The sequence below is a fragment of the Desmodus rotundus genome, chromosome 11 (assembly GCF_022682495.2).
Source record: "Desmodus rotundus isolate HL8 chromosome 11, HLdesRot8A.1, whole genome shotgun sequence".
Lineage (NCBI taxonomy): Eukaryota > Metazoa > Chordata > Mammalia > Chiroptera > Phyllostomidae > Desmodus > Desmodus rotundus.
Genome location: NC_071397.1, coordinates 29,267,807 through 29,285,810, shown reverse-complemented (window position 1 = coordinate 29,285,810; position 18,004 = coordinate 29,267,807). Strand labels below are relative to the sequence as shown.

General features: G+C 36.5%; 1 protein-coding gene across 1 annotated transcript in view; it reads right to left on the bottom strand.

Annotated features, from left to right (window-relative positions):
- Positions 1–18,004, bottom strand: part of COL19A1 (collagen type XIX alpha 1 chain) — a 335,696-nt gene that overhangs the window by 145,427 nt on the left and 172,265 nt on the right. The gene's annotated exons all lie outside the window — the stretch shown is intronic.

The window sequence follows — 18,004 nt, the reverse complement described above, 5'->3', positions numbered from 1 at the left end:
TTTCTATATTTAAATTCTATAAATACAACTACATTTTGGTTGAGAGCAGCTCTGTAAGGATCTGCTAAGAAAACACGTTGTGACGTTGGCTTCAACGTATGCCTATTCACAACATTTAACTTTTGGTATCATAGACCTTTAATACTTTCTCATAAAGTGGTAGGGAAAATAATCATTTGTTCGGATCATAAAAAAGGGACAGGAAGTACCTGGTGTTGTTAATCTGGAAGTCAAGTCTCCTGATTCTCACAGATAGTTACTATCACACAAGAATTCCTACTCACCATGACACTATTGCTGGTTTTATAAAATCTTCAGCAGTTATTGCTAAGCAGTTACCTTTCTGAAAGCTTTTTCTGTCTCTCCTGGTCTTCCTCCTTCCCTAATCAACCTGTAGATGTGGGAGATTCAGGCTCTTTTTATTCTCAATCTACATTCTCTTGCCAGTGGGCTTTGAATTCTCTGGGCCAGTGATTCTAAAATTTATAATCCCACTTTATTGTCTGAGCTGACGACCACATATCCAACCACTTGCATGACCATAACCCACTCTTCTGTCTCATGAGCATTAGAAACTTAGCATGTCAAAGAGCAAACTTAGGGTCCTCTCCAAAACTAGATCGTCTTCCAGTGTTTCTCAACTCAATAAATCCACACCAGATCCTCCTGGTGCTCATGCCAGGAATCTAGAACTCATCCTTCATACTTTCTGGTCTCAAATTTCTTTCTTACATCCAGTGACCATGTCCTTTTAATGTATCTCCAAAATATATTTGATCCATCTACGTCTACTCCTAATGCCCCCATTACCGCTTATTGCTTGCGTATCTCTAAGAGTTTCCTGGTGACACTAGACACAGACCCCACCATTCTCTACATCACAGCCAAACTCATCTTAAGAAAACCCACCCCTCCCTGACTTTCCACAGTCTCACAGTGCCTTCTATTTGTCTTTTAAATTACCGATCACAAGTTCATTTAAATGATTATCCACATAATGATTTGTTTCTCTCACAAGGCTCTAAGGACAACAGGTAGAATTTGTGTCTTATTCATCATGCCGCATGTCTATTAATGTCTGAGTAAAATATTAATATAGGGAAACCAATGAACTCTACTAAAAGTTTTCTAGTAAAGGCAGTAATTTTCAAAGGATTTTGTAAATATTTGTGATTAACTGATCATAATTTAAATGACTTAAATGGCTTGGAATCAATGAGAAGTCTAGTAATACATATTCAAACAAATCTGAAATCACATTCATTTCAGAAGTAACCTTCTTTCATTGCCCCATTTAAAAATAATTAGGATTCATGTTATTCCATGACCTTTTTCTTTAAAAGTCATGGCTACCTTTAAACTGAAACATCTGATGTGCTTGTGCTGACCCATAATTACTTATCATACATATATTCAGTTCTCCCTTCTTTTATCAAAACAAATTTTCATAATGTTGTAACATGCAAACTTTTAATATCTAATTTTATTTTGAATAGAAAAAAGTTAAAAACATTTTAATTTTTAATTCAGATAGGTTTCATTTGACTAAAATTGTCAGGAGTTAGTATAAATTATTGCAACTAATTTTCTAAAAGCATTAGTACAAAAAATTCTGCATGGATCGTCAGTCCTCAGTGTCCACCAAAATCTCTCTGACTTCTCCACAAAACACTAATAAAGTATAGGCAGTTATTATTTTAATTTCTTTAATCTACTTTTGGAAAAATTTAATGTTAAAGGGACATATGGAGTGTATGCTTTACTGATTTAGACAGGAATAAAAACCCGGGAATGAAAAAAGTGATCAGTTTTGTTTGTTGCTATAATGTTACACAACCAAGGAAACTTAGCTAATTAGGCCAATTTAAGACTAGTGAATTCCTAATGTGTGTAAGAAAACGAATGTTGAAAACTAAACATACTAAGTATTAATTATAATGTAATTACAGGGAGCTACGTCATTATTTACAAGGCCGACACAATCTTGGCTCTAGATTAAATGCTCCCTCTTACCCTTAGGAAACTATTATCATTTCATGAATAGTCAAACTTACATATAACATTTTTGACATCCATCCAAATGCTGACAGTTCTTTCAGTGTTTTTAAACACGAGCTATTAAAACATGCACACACCGAACATTCATCAAGGGAGCACAATCAATTCTGAGTCACATATAAGAGTAATAAAAATTCCACTTCTTTACTTCTTGTAGAAGTTACATAACAAAAGCCTAAATAATGCAAAAATATTAAAACTGATTTAAAACGTATTCAATGGATTAAAAACGTATGTATGAGAATGTTTTGTGAGTGAAGCCCAAGTAGTAAAATAAGGTATACTCCCATATATAACCCACTTTTCTACCTCCTGGATCCTGATGATTCCAGACCCTCCTTCCACCCACACCTACGCTAAGTCTAGGACCCATTTAGGAACTTGATGAAAAACTGGGACATTATTTTTAGTCTCCAATGGATTATTTACTACTTAAATTACTCAGGACCAATTTTTGGCCATATTTTTGAGCTGTCCTTTTTCAAATATTTGAAATTTACAAAGAAAATGATATCAGTGTTGTCATTAGTAAAACACAGGTCAACCTACTATAGAAAAATCACATTTCTTCACAAAAAATTAAAATTTGGTGATTATTATTTATTATCTAGCTCACTACTCTCATTTAGTGAGGTCTAAGAATGGACTTATTAGTTACTAGAAAAATTATGGATACACTGAAGGTGTAGTTTACTTAAATTAAATTTGGGTAGAGCTCACCATTTGTCTCAGAGCCCCTCCCTTAATTCATTCTTACTCTGATCTTGAAAATGCCATTACATGTGTATCTTATTTTCTTAATTATGAGTTCTAGAGGACAGAGGATTTATTTTTGATCTCCGACTACACTTATAGAAGGGACTCAATAAGCGGTAAGTTGAACCATAAGAGAGAAAATACTGAGACAGAATAATGCTGGGTGGTGGTGGTAGGAAATAGGTTTCTGCTGCACATATGATGGGGTCTGTCCAGACAAAGTACATATGTAGTTAATATAATGAGAATGGTTTGCATGGCATCGATGTAACCTGGCAGCCAAGGAGAGTGGACTAGAATGTGTGTGTGTGAACAATGACAACTTCACTGTACTAGTCAGTGGGGTGGTACATGCCATGGAGTGAGCATGTGTACTGTGTGGCCATCACATTCAAAATGACTGAGTGAGTAGACCAACAAATCTGCATCAAGTTTTGTGTTAAGCTTGAACATTCCTCCATGGAAACTATTTGAGTAATTTAGAAGGCTTTCAGGGTTTATGCAATGAGTGCAGCACAAATAAAAGTGTGGCACAAATACTTCAAAGATGGTTGAGAATCTGTGGAAGGTGATCTACGTATTGGAAGGCCTGCAAGGAGCAGAACACCTGAGAATATTGAACGTTTACAGGCCACAATCAACAAAGATTGGCAACTGACTGTGCAAGAACTAGAAGCTGATCTGGGGATTCCAAAAGCTACTGTGTCTGAGATTTTGATGCAGGTTCTTGGCATGAAACATGTTGTGGCAAAATTCATTCCGTGGCTTCTGCTACAAGAACAGAAGGAACATTGTGCTGCAGTTGCTTATGACTTGATTCAAACTGCTACCAGTGAAACAGGTTTCCACAAGAAGGTCATAACTGGAGATGAATCATGTGTTCATGACTATGATGTGGAAGGGAAGGCCCAGTTGTCCCAGTGAGAGTTACCTGGTTCTCCAAGCCTGAAGAAGGCATGTAGCAAAGTCTCAGCAAGATCAAGACCATGTTAACTGTGTTTTTGATTGGGAAAGTGTTGTCCATCAGAGAAAAGGGAACCCTAGTGCACTGTTGGTGGGAATGCAGACTGGTGAGGCCACTGTGGAAAACAGTATGGAATTTCCTCAGAAAACTAAAAATGGAACTGCCCTTTGACCCAGCAATTCCGCTGCTGGGATTATACCCTAAGAACACTGAAACACCAATCCAAAAGAACCTGTGTGCCCCAATGTTCATAGCAGCACAGTTTACAATAGCCAAGTACTGGAAGCAACCGAAGTGCCCATCAGCAAACGAGTGGATCCAAAAACTATGGTATATTTACACAATGGAATTCTACGCAGCAGAGAGAAAGAAGGAGCTTATACCCTTTGCAACAGCGTGGATGGAACTGGAGAGCATTATGGTAAGTGAAATAAGCCAGACGGTGAGGGACAACTACCATATGATCTCACCTTTAACTGGAACATAATCAATAGAAGAAAAAAAGCAAACAAAATATAACCAGAGACATTGAAGTTAAGAACAATCTAACAATAGCCAGGGGGGAGTGGGGTGGGGACAGTGGGAAGAGGGGATTACAGGAACTACTATAAAGGACACATGGACAAAATCAAGGGGGAGGGTGGAGGTGAGGGAGGGAGGTGGGTTCAGCTGGGGTGGGGTGGAGGGATGGGGAGAAAAGGCATACAACTGTAATTGAATAACAATAAAAATTTTTAAAAAAGGGGGGGGAGAAGTATCCCCCTCCAGGCCAAACAATTAATAAGGAGTTGTACCTCAAACTTGTTTGTTGGTTGAGAGATGCAGTTGACAAAAAGGGCTGCAGCTATGGGCAATGTGATTGGCAGCTTCATCATAAAAATATGCCCACTCATGCATCATGTCTTGTACATAACTTTTTGATGAACTACCAAAACACCAGGTGGCTCAGCTCCCCTACAGCCCAGATTTGCTGCTCTGTGATTCCTGGTTTTTTCTAAAACTAAAGTCATCTTTGAAAGGGAAGATATTTCAGACCATCCATGAGATTCAAGAAAATATGATGGGGCAGCTGATGACGATTCCAACAAAGGATTTTGCAGAATGTTTTGAACAGTGGGAAAGACTCTGGGAGAACTGTGTGAGGTCCCAAGGTGCCTACTTTGAAGGGAAATGAGACATCTTTGTCCTGTGTACAATGTTTCTTGTATCTTATATCTTCTTCAATAAATGTCTCTATTTTACATAGTTCGTGGATAGGTATTTTCTGGGCAGATGTGCTATGCTCATATTCATTTCAAAACCTGAACTTGGACTTAATACCACATTATGGAGCTTTCAATCTTATCTTCATTCCTCGTATAAAGTGATTATTCCATTCTATGATAACTAAGAGTAAAACCTCTTTAGAGTTCATTTAAGAATTATCATTTACCACCTGTGACACCATCTCTATTATGGGATTATGGGACTTACTTAAAGCTTTGACCACTGCTTGAGATTTAACAGACTGATATCATTTTTAATGAGAAAGTGATATCTTAAGTAACTCTGTGCACATGGCATATTTGCACAATCTGTGCATTTTTTAATTTAATTTGCCAAAGAATATTGCCTGTCCATTTTTTTCTACTTTTTCCATCTATTTATGATGCTATGAAAATAACTGTAAATTGAGTTATTCCTAAAATTCTACAAATGTAAAGGTTTATTGCTTTTCAGAAAGAGAAACTTGAGGACGTATTTAGAATAGTCACTATGCAAACATCTGCATATGTCTATCAGGCATTTTTTCAAGTGGAATTCTGGACAATAAAAATGTTGACCCATAAAGGAATTCATGAGGCTGTTACCTCGTTTGGCTAGGATAAAAATATGCAAAAACAGTCCAACCCAGCTAAACCATTTTAAGTTCCAGTGGGTAGCTATTACAGTGTGTTACATTTCACATAGTTCTCTCTGGACAATCTGGTGATTATTTCAGACAGGCTAGAGCCTCTCATCATGGAAGCTCACGTTTTAACTGGGAAAAATCTAACTGGGAAATTACGTAGAATTAACTGGTTCAGAACATAATTTTGAAGTGTTTAACACATACAGCAGATGTTTAGTAGAGATAATAGGGTAGATTAATTGCATTTAAACACATATTCACAGGTGAAAAGAAATATTCATAACTTTTCTATCAAAGAAAGGAGCTGAAGTAAAAAAAAAGAAGTTTCATTTTAATATAATATTTGCAGTCCCTTGCCAGGAATGTTGAGGATTATATGACACCTAAAACTGACTTCAACAGAAATGTTATGTAAGCAAGTGTATTTTAAGTGTTATGATTATTGCTTTAGAATATGCTTCATAGACTGGAAACATAAGATTAAGCAAAAACTGAGTAAATTCTTAAAATACCACTAGGGCATTTTCTGTGTTTCAAATAGAGTGTATAAAATTAAAATTAAAAACAGAGTTTATCTGTTTTTATAAAAAATTTCATGCTTTAATATGGGAACAAAGGGAACAAATTTTATAAGTTGGAGACATTAGAATAAATGACAGAACAAATGACAAAAAGCAAATAAGTAAAAATATAATAGAAATATAGTCTAGTAATGAGAAGAGATTTTCATTAGTTCTGAGAAGTGGCATTTAAGACTGTTTATGTTCATAAATTAAAGAAGAGACCAGTTTTATGTTATTTCACATAATTATAATGACATTAGACAGAATTTCCCTTAGGGCACGGAAGTATTAGGGGAAATAAATGCTATGTTATATCTCAAAAGCCTATCATTTTATCGTAAGAACTTGCCAGTGCACACTAGGAAATAGATGTCTTTGAAATAAAGAACAATAGAATCTTTTCCATATACTAAAAGAAAAAAAGAGAAAAAGCCCTACAAACCTACCCATTAGCATTGACAAGAGAAGAATAAGAAGAGATGTGTCTAGAAAGAATACTCTATGAGATATTTGTGTCGACAGAAATGTTTCAATCATTATAATGTACAGTAAACAGGTTCTGCAACTGGATAGACAATTTTATCCCACCTTCAACAACTTAAAAAACAGAGGTCATTTGTAGTGCCTTCCAAACTTAATACCATTTGAAAGCCCTGGCAGCCTTTTTAGACATGAGACATAATGAATTATGATCCTGTGTGGTTGCAGGGATAACTTTTAACAATAATCTTTTTCTATGTTTCCTGAACTCAGAAATCACATTCCTTTTCGTTATATAGATTCTGAAATAGCATGTTCTTAGTCACTACAGATTCAACCAATAGAACTAAAAGTAATATAAATTAAATAATACAATATATAGTCTGTAAATTTGGAATGCTGTACTTCCCACAAACTTTCCTCTAACAATGAATTCTACCCTTATTTGAGACATTCTGCTTTATAAGTTATATATAATCTCAGCTCCTTTCCACTTTTCATATTATCTAGCATAATGGAGTGTATTTAGTAGGTGTTAAATGGATGAATGACTGCTAAGATTCTGACTCTTTACACTTCTCCTGCTACTTCTGCTGTAGTGAGAACATTAATTGTCATAGCTAAAGAAATTCCAATTTAGAAGCTTACATTATTCATCAACAAATCCCACTTGATATCAAAATATTTCAAGTTATTTTTAATTCTTATACCTCTTGTGGAGGAGTTTGCCCTTCATTAGAGGAAGAAATACAACCTGAATTCTTCAATTTATCCCACGGTGAAGAAGATTAAGTAGTTTTTGAAAAACACATCATGAGCTGAAGAGATTAAAGAATCTAATCAAATCACTTATTAACAAGAAATAGAACTCATCAAGTTACTTAAATTTTTATATCATTTAAAATGATGTAGTTTCATATTTGGTAATTATTCTAGATTTACTTTCATTTGTTTGTCATGAGTATTTTCATATTTTGACCATTTCTATATTTATAATTATTCTTGACTGTGAAATACTGTGTAGATTTGCTTTATTTTGGCCCTGACCTAATAAATGAAGTAGTTTGATTTCAGGTAACTCAAGGTTCTGTTGACAAGTAAGGAAATTGATAGGCCATGGTCTGTTAAATCCATTTGTATCATGTCTTAATGATTTATGAGGGAGAATATGATTGATTCAGGTTTAATGATTAGTCTGACCAAATAGCAGTCTGTATTTTTAGACGGGATTTTCCATAGGTCAGTGGCCACATGGAGACATGGTTCCACTGCACAGAGGGAATACTCTGCACAGAGGTTGCTCTTCAATGTTTTCTGAGGAATGGACAGCATGATAGAAATGTAATTCCAAATTTAATATCATCAGTAATTTTTGCATCTGGGTCATGCAACACAAATGACTTGACTGAAGGAAATAATCTAGTAATTTCAGGGTTAAAACATAAATCAATACAGAGATACCCACATACCACATGAAAGACCTATGTATTTAATATAGGTAACTATAGAGATGGTTTATACAGTATCATGCTAAATAAGTTGTGACTGAGTATGCTGGTGAAAACCAAACTTTGAACAGGGTAAAATGCTCCCTACAGTAATAAAGAAATTTTTTAAGATATTAAAAACATATATTAAAGTACTTTTCTCCTTTTAACTTCTTTCTGCTGGCCTTTCTCCTTTCTGCCGGAGGCATCCATTTTCCTCAGGAAGATTCAGATCTTAATACCGTAAGTGTAAAGACAATGGAAAAGTCAGTGTTCAACCTTTGATATCCAAGAAAGGATGGTTGAGTTCACACAAGATAGTAACCTGGAAGCCAGTCTTTATTAATATGAGTTACTTATCCCTGCATATCAAGAGACATTCTCATCGACCCTGAAGTTTAACCATGAATCACAGGGCACAGAGGAAGAAGCAGATGTAAGGGTACTTCAACCAAACCACAAAGAAAATGTAAAAAAATGTCTTTCCTTTCTGTCTCATTGAATAAAGGGTTTCAGGAGAAAAATGGTGAATTTGTCAGACACCAGTATTTTTTCTTTCCTTCTTTTTTGGAAAACCAGAGTACCAAGAATTCATAACACATTACATTTCTCAGTTGCAACAGTGATGCTAAAGGCAATAAAACAAAACCTTTATAATTCTGATGAAAATAATTTTCAATCTAGAATTCTATCCCAAGACAAACTACCAATATGTGTGAAAGTAATAGAAACAGTTTTAAACACATAAAAATCTCAGAAAATTTACCTTTTTTTTTACATTTTCTTAGTAATTTGTTTGAAGATGTGTACACATAAATGGAAGAATAAAACCAAGAAAGGAGATGACAACGAAAAGAAGCAGCATTAGAATCAACCCAGAGAAAATAAATGGAGTCACAGAATGAGACTTTTGTAGTTGGCACAGAAAGCTACTAGCCAAGGATGGAATAAAAGGTCTGAATGGAACTCCCCCAAATAAGAGACTCAATGAGAGAATTTGAAAAACATAGAAGATAATTATAGGGAAAACAGGAAGACAATTGGAAACACCAGAAAAAAAAACCTATTTAGGAAAGGAAAAGTACACTACTTGGCTCTGCAAATGCCAATATTTACATAGTTATAAAAACATGAATATTTTACACATTTTTAATAAAAAATAATACTATAACTCTATTACTAATTCACTTGTGGCTGGGCATCTAGACTGTTTCCATTCTTTTATTATTTTGAACAATGCTAAAATAAGTAGCCTTGTGTGTGCAAGATTTCATAAATGAGCAAGACTATATATAGCTATGTTCTTTGGTTCAATGCAAATTTGAAATTTAGATAAACGGCATCACATTGCCCATCGTAGAGATTGTATCCAGATAATTTCTCTCAGAATGTATGAGTGTGTCTTTCCACATTTTCCCATGTACAGTACTATCAAACTTTTTAACCTTTGCCAATCTATTATGGTAAGGATATTTAATATGGGGTCTACCCTCTCAATATAGTTCTAAGTGAACAATAGAGTATTGGTAACTATAGGCACAATGACGTATAGCAGATTTCTAGAATTTATTAATCTTGTAGAACTAAAACTTCATACTATTGAATGGCAGCTCCCTAATTTCTCCGCCTGTCCCCAGCTCCTGGACACTACTATTTTCCTCTTTGTTTCTGTGAGTTTTACTATTTTAGATACCTCATACAGGTGCAATCATACAGCATTTGTCCTTCTGTTGTTGGCTTATTTCACTTAGCTAATGTCCTCCAGGCTCATTCATGTTATTGCATAGGGCGAGGTTTCCTTCTTTTTAAAGGCTGAATAATATTTCATTGTATATACACACCACATTTTTTAAATCATGCGTCCATCAATGAACAGTTAAGGTGTTTCCATATCTTGGCTATTTTGTCAGAGGCATATGAAAAGATGCTCAACATCGCTAATTATTAATGAAATGCAAGTCAAAATCACAACAAAGTATCACTTCACACATGTTAGAATGAATACTATTAAAAAAGATGTGTTGGCAAGAATGTAGAAAAACCAGAGCCATGTATATTGTTGGTGGGAATGTAAAACAGGACAACTGCTATGGAAAATGGTATGGAGGTTAGTGAAAAAAATATATAAGTAATATATGATCCAAAAATCTTCTGGTATATATCCAAAAGAACTGAGACCATCACAATCTATAAGTAAGAAGTAGTATCTCAGAGGCACTGTAGTTTACATTTTTCCTAATAAGAGTATATTTTTATATGCTTATGAGCCATATCATTCTTTCTTTTTTATAAATTCTGTTCAATCTCCTGACACAATCCTTTATTTTTTAAACTGGGTCATTGGTCTTTTTTAAAATTAATTGGTAGAAGTCTTCTATATAGTGAGAAATGTACCCCTTTGTTATGAGTTGGAAATATTTTTACCTAGTTGGCCATTTGACTTTATAATGTTTTTCTGCCATACAGAAATTATTCGTTCATGTGGTCAAATTTACTAATTTCATTTTTATTTTGGGGGCTTTTTATATTTAAAAAGCTATTCTCTATTAATTATGTTTTCAAATTTATGTATTTTCCATAGGATTTCTCTGGTTTAGTGTTTTACTTTTTAAATTTCAATCCATCTTACATTTTTATTGGCATAAGAGTGATAAAATGATCCAACTTTGTGTTTTCCAAATGTAACATAGTTGTCCCCAATCCATTATTGAAATGTGATATATATTATCATGACCTTTTCAGTATTGTTTTTAAATATGAGAAAGTACTAATTTTTAAAAGTACGAAAATTTTATTTAAAATACTAATGACATTAAGACAAATAAACCAATTCTCATAGTTCATTTATTACATTCATATTCAAAATTAGCATTTGTAATAGCAAGGAATTGCTGTAGTCTTTATACCTGGTAAGTTATCCTAAAGGATGTGGCAGATAAATTGCCATTACTGTTAAGAGAAGCTGTTCTCAAATTGTAATAATTTGCCACTAACTTGGTTAATACAATGGCTATTATTACCATGTAAAATATGTTTTTATAATCACTTCATACTTATTGGTGGCAGAACCAAGGAGATAGCCTTTACAAATTGAATAAGCCTTGTTAATTCTACAGAATATTTGAAAAAATGCCAGAATGGCACTTAAATATTGAATAGTTAATTATTAATTATAAAACCAGTGAGAACTCCCTATGAATTAAGACGTAACTATACAATGCATTTTGGTAATTTGTGTACCAACTAATGAGTAATGTAGCTATATTGTCTATTTATCAGCTTTTTGTGGATGTTAAGTGAAAATGTGTCCTATCAGCTTTTATACTGACAAAAAAGATTAATCCTTAAACATTTTGGGATTCTAAGACATAGTTCAATACATCTGAGGGATAAGTCCATTTTTGTGTAATGTATATTGCAGGTCAATAGACAAATCAGTCTATATAAAAATATTTCTTTAAAATACAACCTTTTAGGAATGGAGTAAGACATTTACCCTCCATAATCACATCTACCTGATAGACAATAACTTAAGGCAGAGGTTCCCAACCCCCAGGCCATGGACTGGTACAGTCTGTGGTCGTTAAGAACTGGCTGCACAGCAGGAGGTAAGTGGCATGCAGGCAAGGAAAGCTTCATCTGTATTTACAACTGCTCCCCATTGCTCCCATTACCCCCTGAGCTCTGCCTCCTGTCACATCAGTGGCAGCATTAGATTCTCATAGGAGCACCAACCCTCCTGTGAACTGCATATACAAGGGATCTAGGTTGCACACTCCTAACGAGAATCTAACACCTGATGATCTGAGCTGGAGCCGAGGCAGTGATGCTAGTGCTGGGTAGTGGCTGCAAACACAGATTATCATTAGCAGAGAGGTTTGACTGCACAGAGAACATAATAAATTAACTGATTGCAGACTCATATCAAAACCCTATCAGTGAGGGGCAGGTGACAATTAGGCTGCATCTGGTGGCAGGCTTTATAGTGGCAAGTGAGTTGATGTACTCCAATTGTATACCTGCATCTCTGGTTGCAGGCTTTAAGTCAGAACCCAACACTTATTTTAGTCCACACACGGGCTGCCCATTATTTATTTACCACTTCTTTCTGTGCCTCTTTCCCACACTGCACACTTGTCTCAGTCACAGTTTTGCTAAGCCCACATGCTAATCCTGGACAAAACGAGTAAAAAATAAATGTCTTTGGAGACCTTCTTTGTGAATGAGAAAAGACCCAATGATGAGATAGCAGATGACTCTAAGATTGCCAACAAAAAGAAAGCTGCATTTAAAGAAAATACCGAGTCCTACTTAAATTACAGGTTCACTGTAGCAGGTGATTCACATTCTCTAAACCCACTTTGTATAATATGTGGTGACTGGCAATTCAAAAAAGCCATGAAACCTTCAAAACTGCTTCACCATGTGGTGACCAAGCACCCTGCATTAAAAGACAGGCCTTTGGAGTTTTTCAAAAGAAAAAAAACATGAACAGAAGGAACAGAAGCAATTACTGAAGGTCACCACTTCATCAAATGTGTCTGCACTGAGAGCATCACTCTTACTGGCTGACCACACTGCTAAAGCCAAGAAGCCCTTTACTATTGGTGAAGAGTTGATCCTGCCTGCTGCTAAGGACATTTGTCATGAACTTTTAGGAGAGGTTGATGTTCAAAAGGTGGCACGTGTTCCTCTTTCGGCCGGCACCATAACTACACGAATTGATGAAATAGCATAGGATACTGAGGCAAAATCGTCAGAGAGGATTAATGAGTCACCATGGTACACCATCCAGGTTGACGAGTCTACTGATGTTGACAATGAAGCAACAATGTTTATTTTTGTGCAATACATTTTTCAGGAGGATGTGCATGAGGATAGGTTACGTGCACTTTTGTTTCCAACAAACACCACAGCTGCAGAACTGTTCAAGTCTTTGAATGATTGCATATCGGGAAAACTGAATTGGTCATTTCGTGTCACTATATGCATGGATGGAGTGGCTGCCGTGACTGGATGGCTTTCTGGTTTCACTACTCAGGGCAAAGAGGTCACTTCTGAATGTGAGTCTGCACACTGTGTCACCCATAGAGAAATGCTGGGTAGCCAAAAAATGTCACCTGAACTTAATATTTGGCAGGATGTGATTAAAATTACTAATCACATTAAAGCACATGCACTTAACTCACATCTGTTTGTGCAGCTCTGTGAGGAGATGGATGTAGAGCACACACGTCTCCTCTTAGGCACAGAAGTGAGATGGCTTTCTAAAGGGAGATCCCTGGCTGGAGTTTCTGAGTTATGAGAGTCACACCAGAGATTTCTTTTAGAAGAACAGTCACCACTGGCAGCACATTTCAGTGACACAGAATGGGTCACAAAACTTGCTTACTTGTGTGATATATTCAACCTGCTCAACGAACTCAACCTGTCACTTAAGGAAAGAACAACAACTATATTCAAGTCGGCAGATAAGTGGCTGCATTCAAAGCGAAACTGAATCATGGGGGTGACACATGAACATTGGGATTTTTGACATGTTTCAAACATTAGCAGAGATTTTGAAAGAGACTAAGCCAGGGCCTTCCTTCTCCCAGCCGGTTCATGATCATTATCTCAGCTTTCAAAAGAGTTCGAGCATTACTCCCCAACCACAAAAGATCCCTGACCTGGGAAGGAGTGGACCTGTGACCCATTTGTGAATGAGCCAGGTGAATCAACTTTGTGCTAGAGATAACTGCTTGAGATTGCAAATGATGGTGGCCTTAAAAGTATGTTTGAGACAACTTCAAATCTCCATACATTGTGGATTAAAGTCAAGGTGGAATATCCTGAGATTGCCACAAAACCACTGAAAAGCCTGCTTCCATTTCCAATATCCTATCTTTGTAAAGCAGGGTTTTCTGCAGTGACAGCAACCAAAATGAGATTACAGAGAAGATTGGACATAAGCAACACACTTCAGGTGTCACTGTCTCCCATCACCCCAGATGGGACCAATATAGTTGCAGGAAAACAAGCTCAGGGCTCCCACTGATTCTGCATTATGGTGAGTTGTATAATTATTTCATTATATAGGGCCCAGCACAAATAACACTTAAAAAAAAATAAAGCTTTTATTTATTTATTTTTAGAAAGGGGAAGGGAGGGAGAAAGAGAAGGAAACATCAGTGTGTGGTTGCCTCTCACGTGCCGCCTACTGGGGACCTGGCCCATAACCCAGGCATGTGCCCTGATTGGGAATAGAACCGGTGACCCTTTGGTTCACAGGCTGGCACTCAATCCCCCTTAGCCACGCCAGCCAGGATAATGCTCCTTCTTATTACAAAATCTTTTATCACAAAATCATAAGCATGTAATTCTGCAACATAACAACATCACACTCCAGCACACCATATGACACTTGAGGTGAAATGTTCAAATTGCTGCCCATCTCGTGCGAGACATTCACGTACCCTCCCCACCACACTCAAGTAGGCCTTACTTCTTCTGGGCTCTGTATATTATAATATAATAATAATAAGAATAAAGTGCACAATAAATATAATATACTTGAATCATCCCCGAATCATCCCCAAATCATCACCCCCAGCCAGTCTGTGAAAAAATTTTCTTCCATGAAACTGGTCCCTCATGCCAAGAAGTTTGGGGACTGCTGACTTAAGGCTTGTGTCAGTGTAACTTCGATTCAGTGCCAGTGGCATTAATGAGATTAGTCGTGATGTGTCACTGAGACCCCCCAGGACATTGTTCCCATATCACTTTTCAACCTGCTGGGTTGTCAACATGAGGTGTTTTCCAAATAAGCAGGGCTGATTCACCAAAGCCAGGAGCACAGCGCTTAACTGTCAAGCGACCAGTCACACACCAGAAAGCTGGCCTGAAAGTAAATTGCAATTAATGTTTTCTTAATATTTCAATAAAATAGAGGAATCAGAAAGTTATTTTCAAGATTCTGAAAAAGAATAGTGTACCAAGTGAACAAACAAAAACAATTTGAGAATCAATGTACGAATACACAGCTATAAGAAGCAAACAAACAGTGGTGAATAAAAAGACAATGCAAACAACATATAAAAAGACTCATATTTGGTTTGAAATTAAGAACAAACTGACAGTAACAGAGGGGAGGGGGAGGGGATAATGGGGGGAAGAAGGGGAAGGGTTTTCAGGAACTATAAAGGACACATGGACAAAACCAAAGGTGGATAGAATCGAGGGTGGGAAGTGGAGATGGTTGGGGTGGGGGAGTGGTGGGCAAAAATGGAGACAACTGTACTTGAACAAAAATAAAAATATAAATAAATAAATAAAAAGGTAGAAAGAAAAAAGACTCATATTTGCACAGAACCAAAAGATAGAAGCTCTAGTGGAACATTCCATCATCATTTCAATAAATCCTTTGACAATCTCCACTCACTCACAATAACAAATTAGTGAAAGGACAGAGAGTTGGCATCGAGTACCGGCTACTGTCAGGAATTCCACTAGTCATTCCACGTGCGCCATTTTATTTAATTCTAACAACTCTAAGAAATAGAATTTTCCCTTTCACAGATGAGAAAAACTCCCTTAAAATGACACAGCAAATAAGTATGGGACCTGAACACTAAGCTCAAGTATGTCTGACCCCAAAGCTCTATCCTACTCCTAATATGTTCTACTTCCACTTCCAAAGAAATATTTGGAGCATATATTTATTTGGATATGAATCATTATAGCCCATGAATGGAGTTTCAGGTCAGTCTTACTAGATTCAAGATCCAGGATCATCCTTTACATATTTGATACATAAAGGTAGTAAACTTTCCAGAATATATTAGGAAACTAAGAAGTGGTTGTGAAACAGGATGGCATTCTATAAGAAATGGAATGAAAAATCAAAAGGATAGGCTGAAGGGAAGTAAGAAGAGCAAAGCTCCAGAAAGTCATCTGAAGATTAGAGTAGGTCAGAAGCTGACTGAGGCAGGAGTACATTTAGCAGTTGTGTGGTAAATAAAAGAACAATCATTTGCTAGGAATATCTCTCATATTGGGAAGCAGCCCAAGTGTCCATCAGTAGAGGACTGGATGAAACAACTATGGGACATTTACACAGTGGAAAACTTCTCAGCCATGAAAAAGACACTATGGATGGACCTGGAGAACACTATGCTAAGTCAAATAAGCTAGCCAGAAAAAGATAAATACCATATGATTTCACTCATATGTGGAATCTAATGAACAAACTGAACTAACGAGCAAAATAGAGACTCATAGATAGAGAGCAGGATGACAGCTAAGGGGTTGGGCAGAGGGTAGAGGTGGAGGGATTGAGCAAAAAGGAAAAAGGATTCATGGACGTGGACAACAGAGTGGTGATTGAGGGGGGTGGTATAAGGGGACTAAATGGTAATGGAAAAATACAATAAAAAATAAAAATAAAAATAATAAATTTTAAAAAGAAAGGAGAGAAAGGAGGAAAGGAGCTGCAATATACAACTTACAAATATAATTTCTGATGAAACTGAACCAAGAAGTTTGATTTATCATCACAATCTTGTGAATTAGACGAAATGTGTCACTAAAGAAATATTTGGAACAAATTCCTAAAGGCAAAACTGCTGGACCAAAGTATTCATATATTTGAAAATGTAATAGCTCTCACCAACTGCCTTTCAAAAAGGTTACTAAAATTTATTCTCCCACTGTCAGTATGGGAGTGCTTGCTTCTCATCTCAGTTCCAGTAACTTGAAAAACCACTCACACACTTGTATTACCTCTGGCTCCCTATGCTACTCAGTTCTATATACTTAATCCTAGACCTGTTTTTTAATTACTTTAGCTTCATAATATTTAGATATCTGATAAGGTTAGCCAAGCTCTCCATTTTTTTCTTATTTACAATTTTCTGGGCTATTCTCATATTACTTATTCTTCCAAATAAATATTTAGAATCATGTAAAAAATAAAAGGGATACAATGCATAAAAGCTGGTTCTTGGAGACAATTCTTCATCAATTTTTTGCATTTGTACTTGTGAGCCTCTAACTGTTCTATGTTCTGAACTATCTTTTCGCCCTACAGGTAGTTGCCTAGCCAAAGGGGGACCTAGAGGGTTTAAACTCAGCCACCCAGATGCTCTTGTTGATTTATTTGACTGACATGGTCCTAGATTAAAATGATAATGGCCTCTTGGTTCAGTGGACTGCTCACCCAGCACCCTTATGGTAGCCCATTTGGCTAAAGTGGGAGAGGGAATGGGTCTCTGTAAGTTTTAAAGAATGTGTATACCCTTATTGATGAACCTGGATTGATGCCTCAAGTCAAGGGGAAAGGTCAATTCAGAAACTTAAGAAGCAAATCATCTGGATTTTTTAAGGTAAACTTGGATAATTTATAGGATTTGTTTAGTGCTTCAAGTCTGAGATCCTGGGAAAATTGTTGGGATCTGTACTATAGGTTGGCCTCACCTACTTGCGCGGAGTCCTGTAATGGTAGCCCTCATTAATGCCATATGAGACAAACTGCAGTTACGGTCCCAGCCTCTGTAGGGTTAGTCAGAATGGCTGACGGAGTAGCATACTCCCAGGAAAATTTGCCAGAAGCCAAGGTGGTAACCTAGGAAAGAGGGGTGAATACCTTTGGGAGACAATGGTTCTTTCCAGTGTCTTTCCTGTTTCTGCATGGCCTGTGAGGGAAGCACTAATTGCCCTTTTGTTCTGGACTATCTTTTTAAGGCTGTTTATATAGGAAAACAAGGGGCAGATTTGCTTACTGTTCAGCACCTACCTGGACTACTCCTGAGGCCTGGCAGTCTGGCAG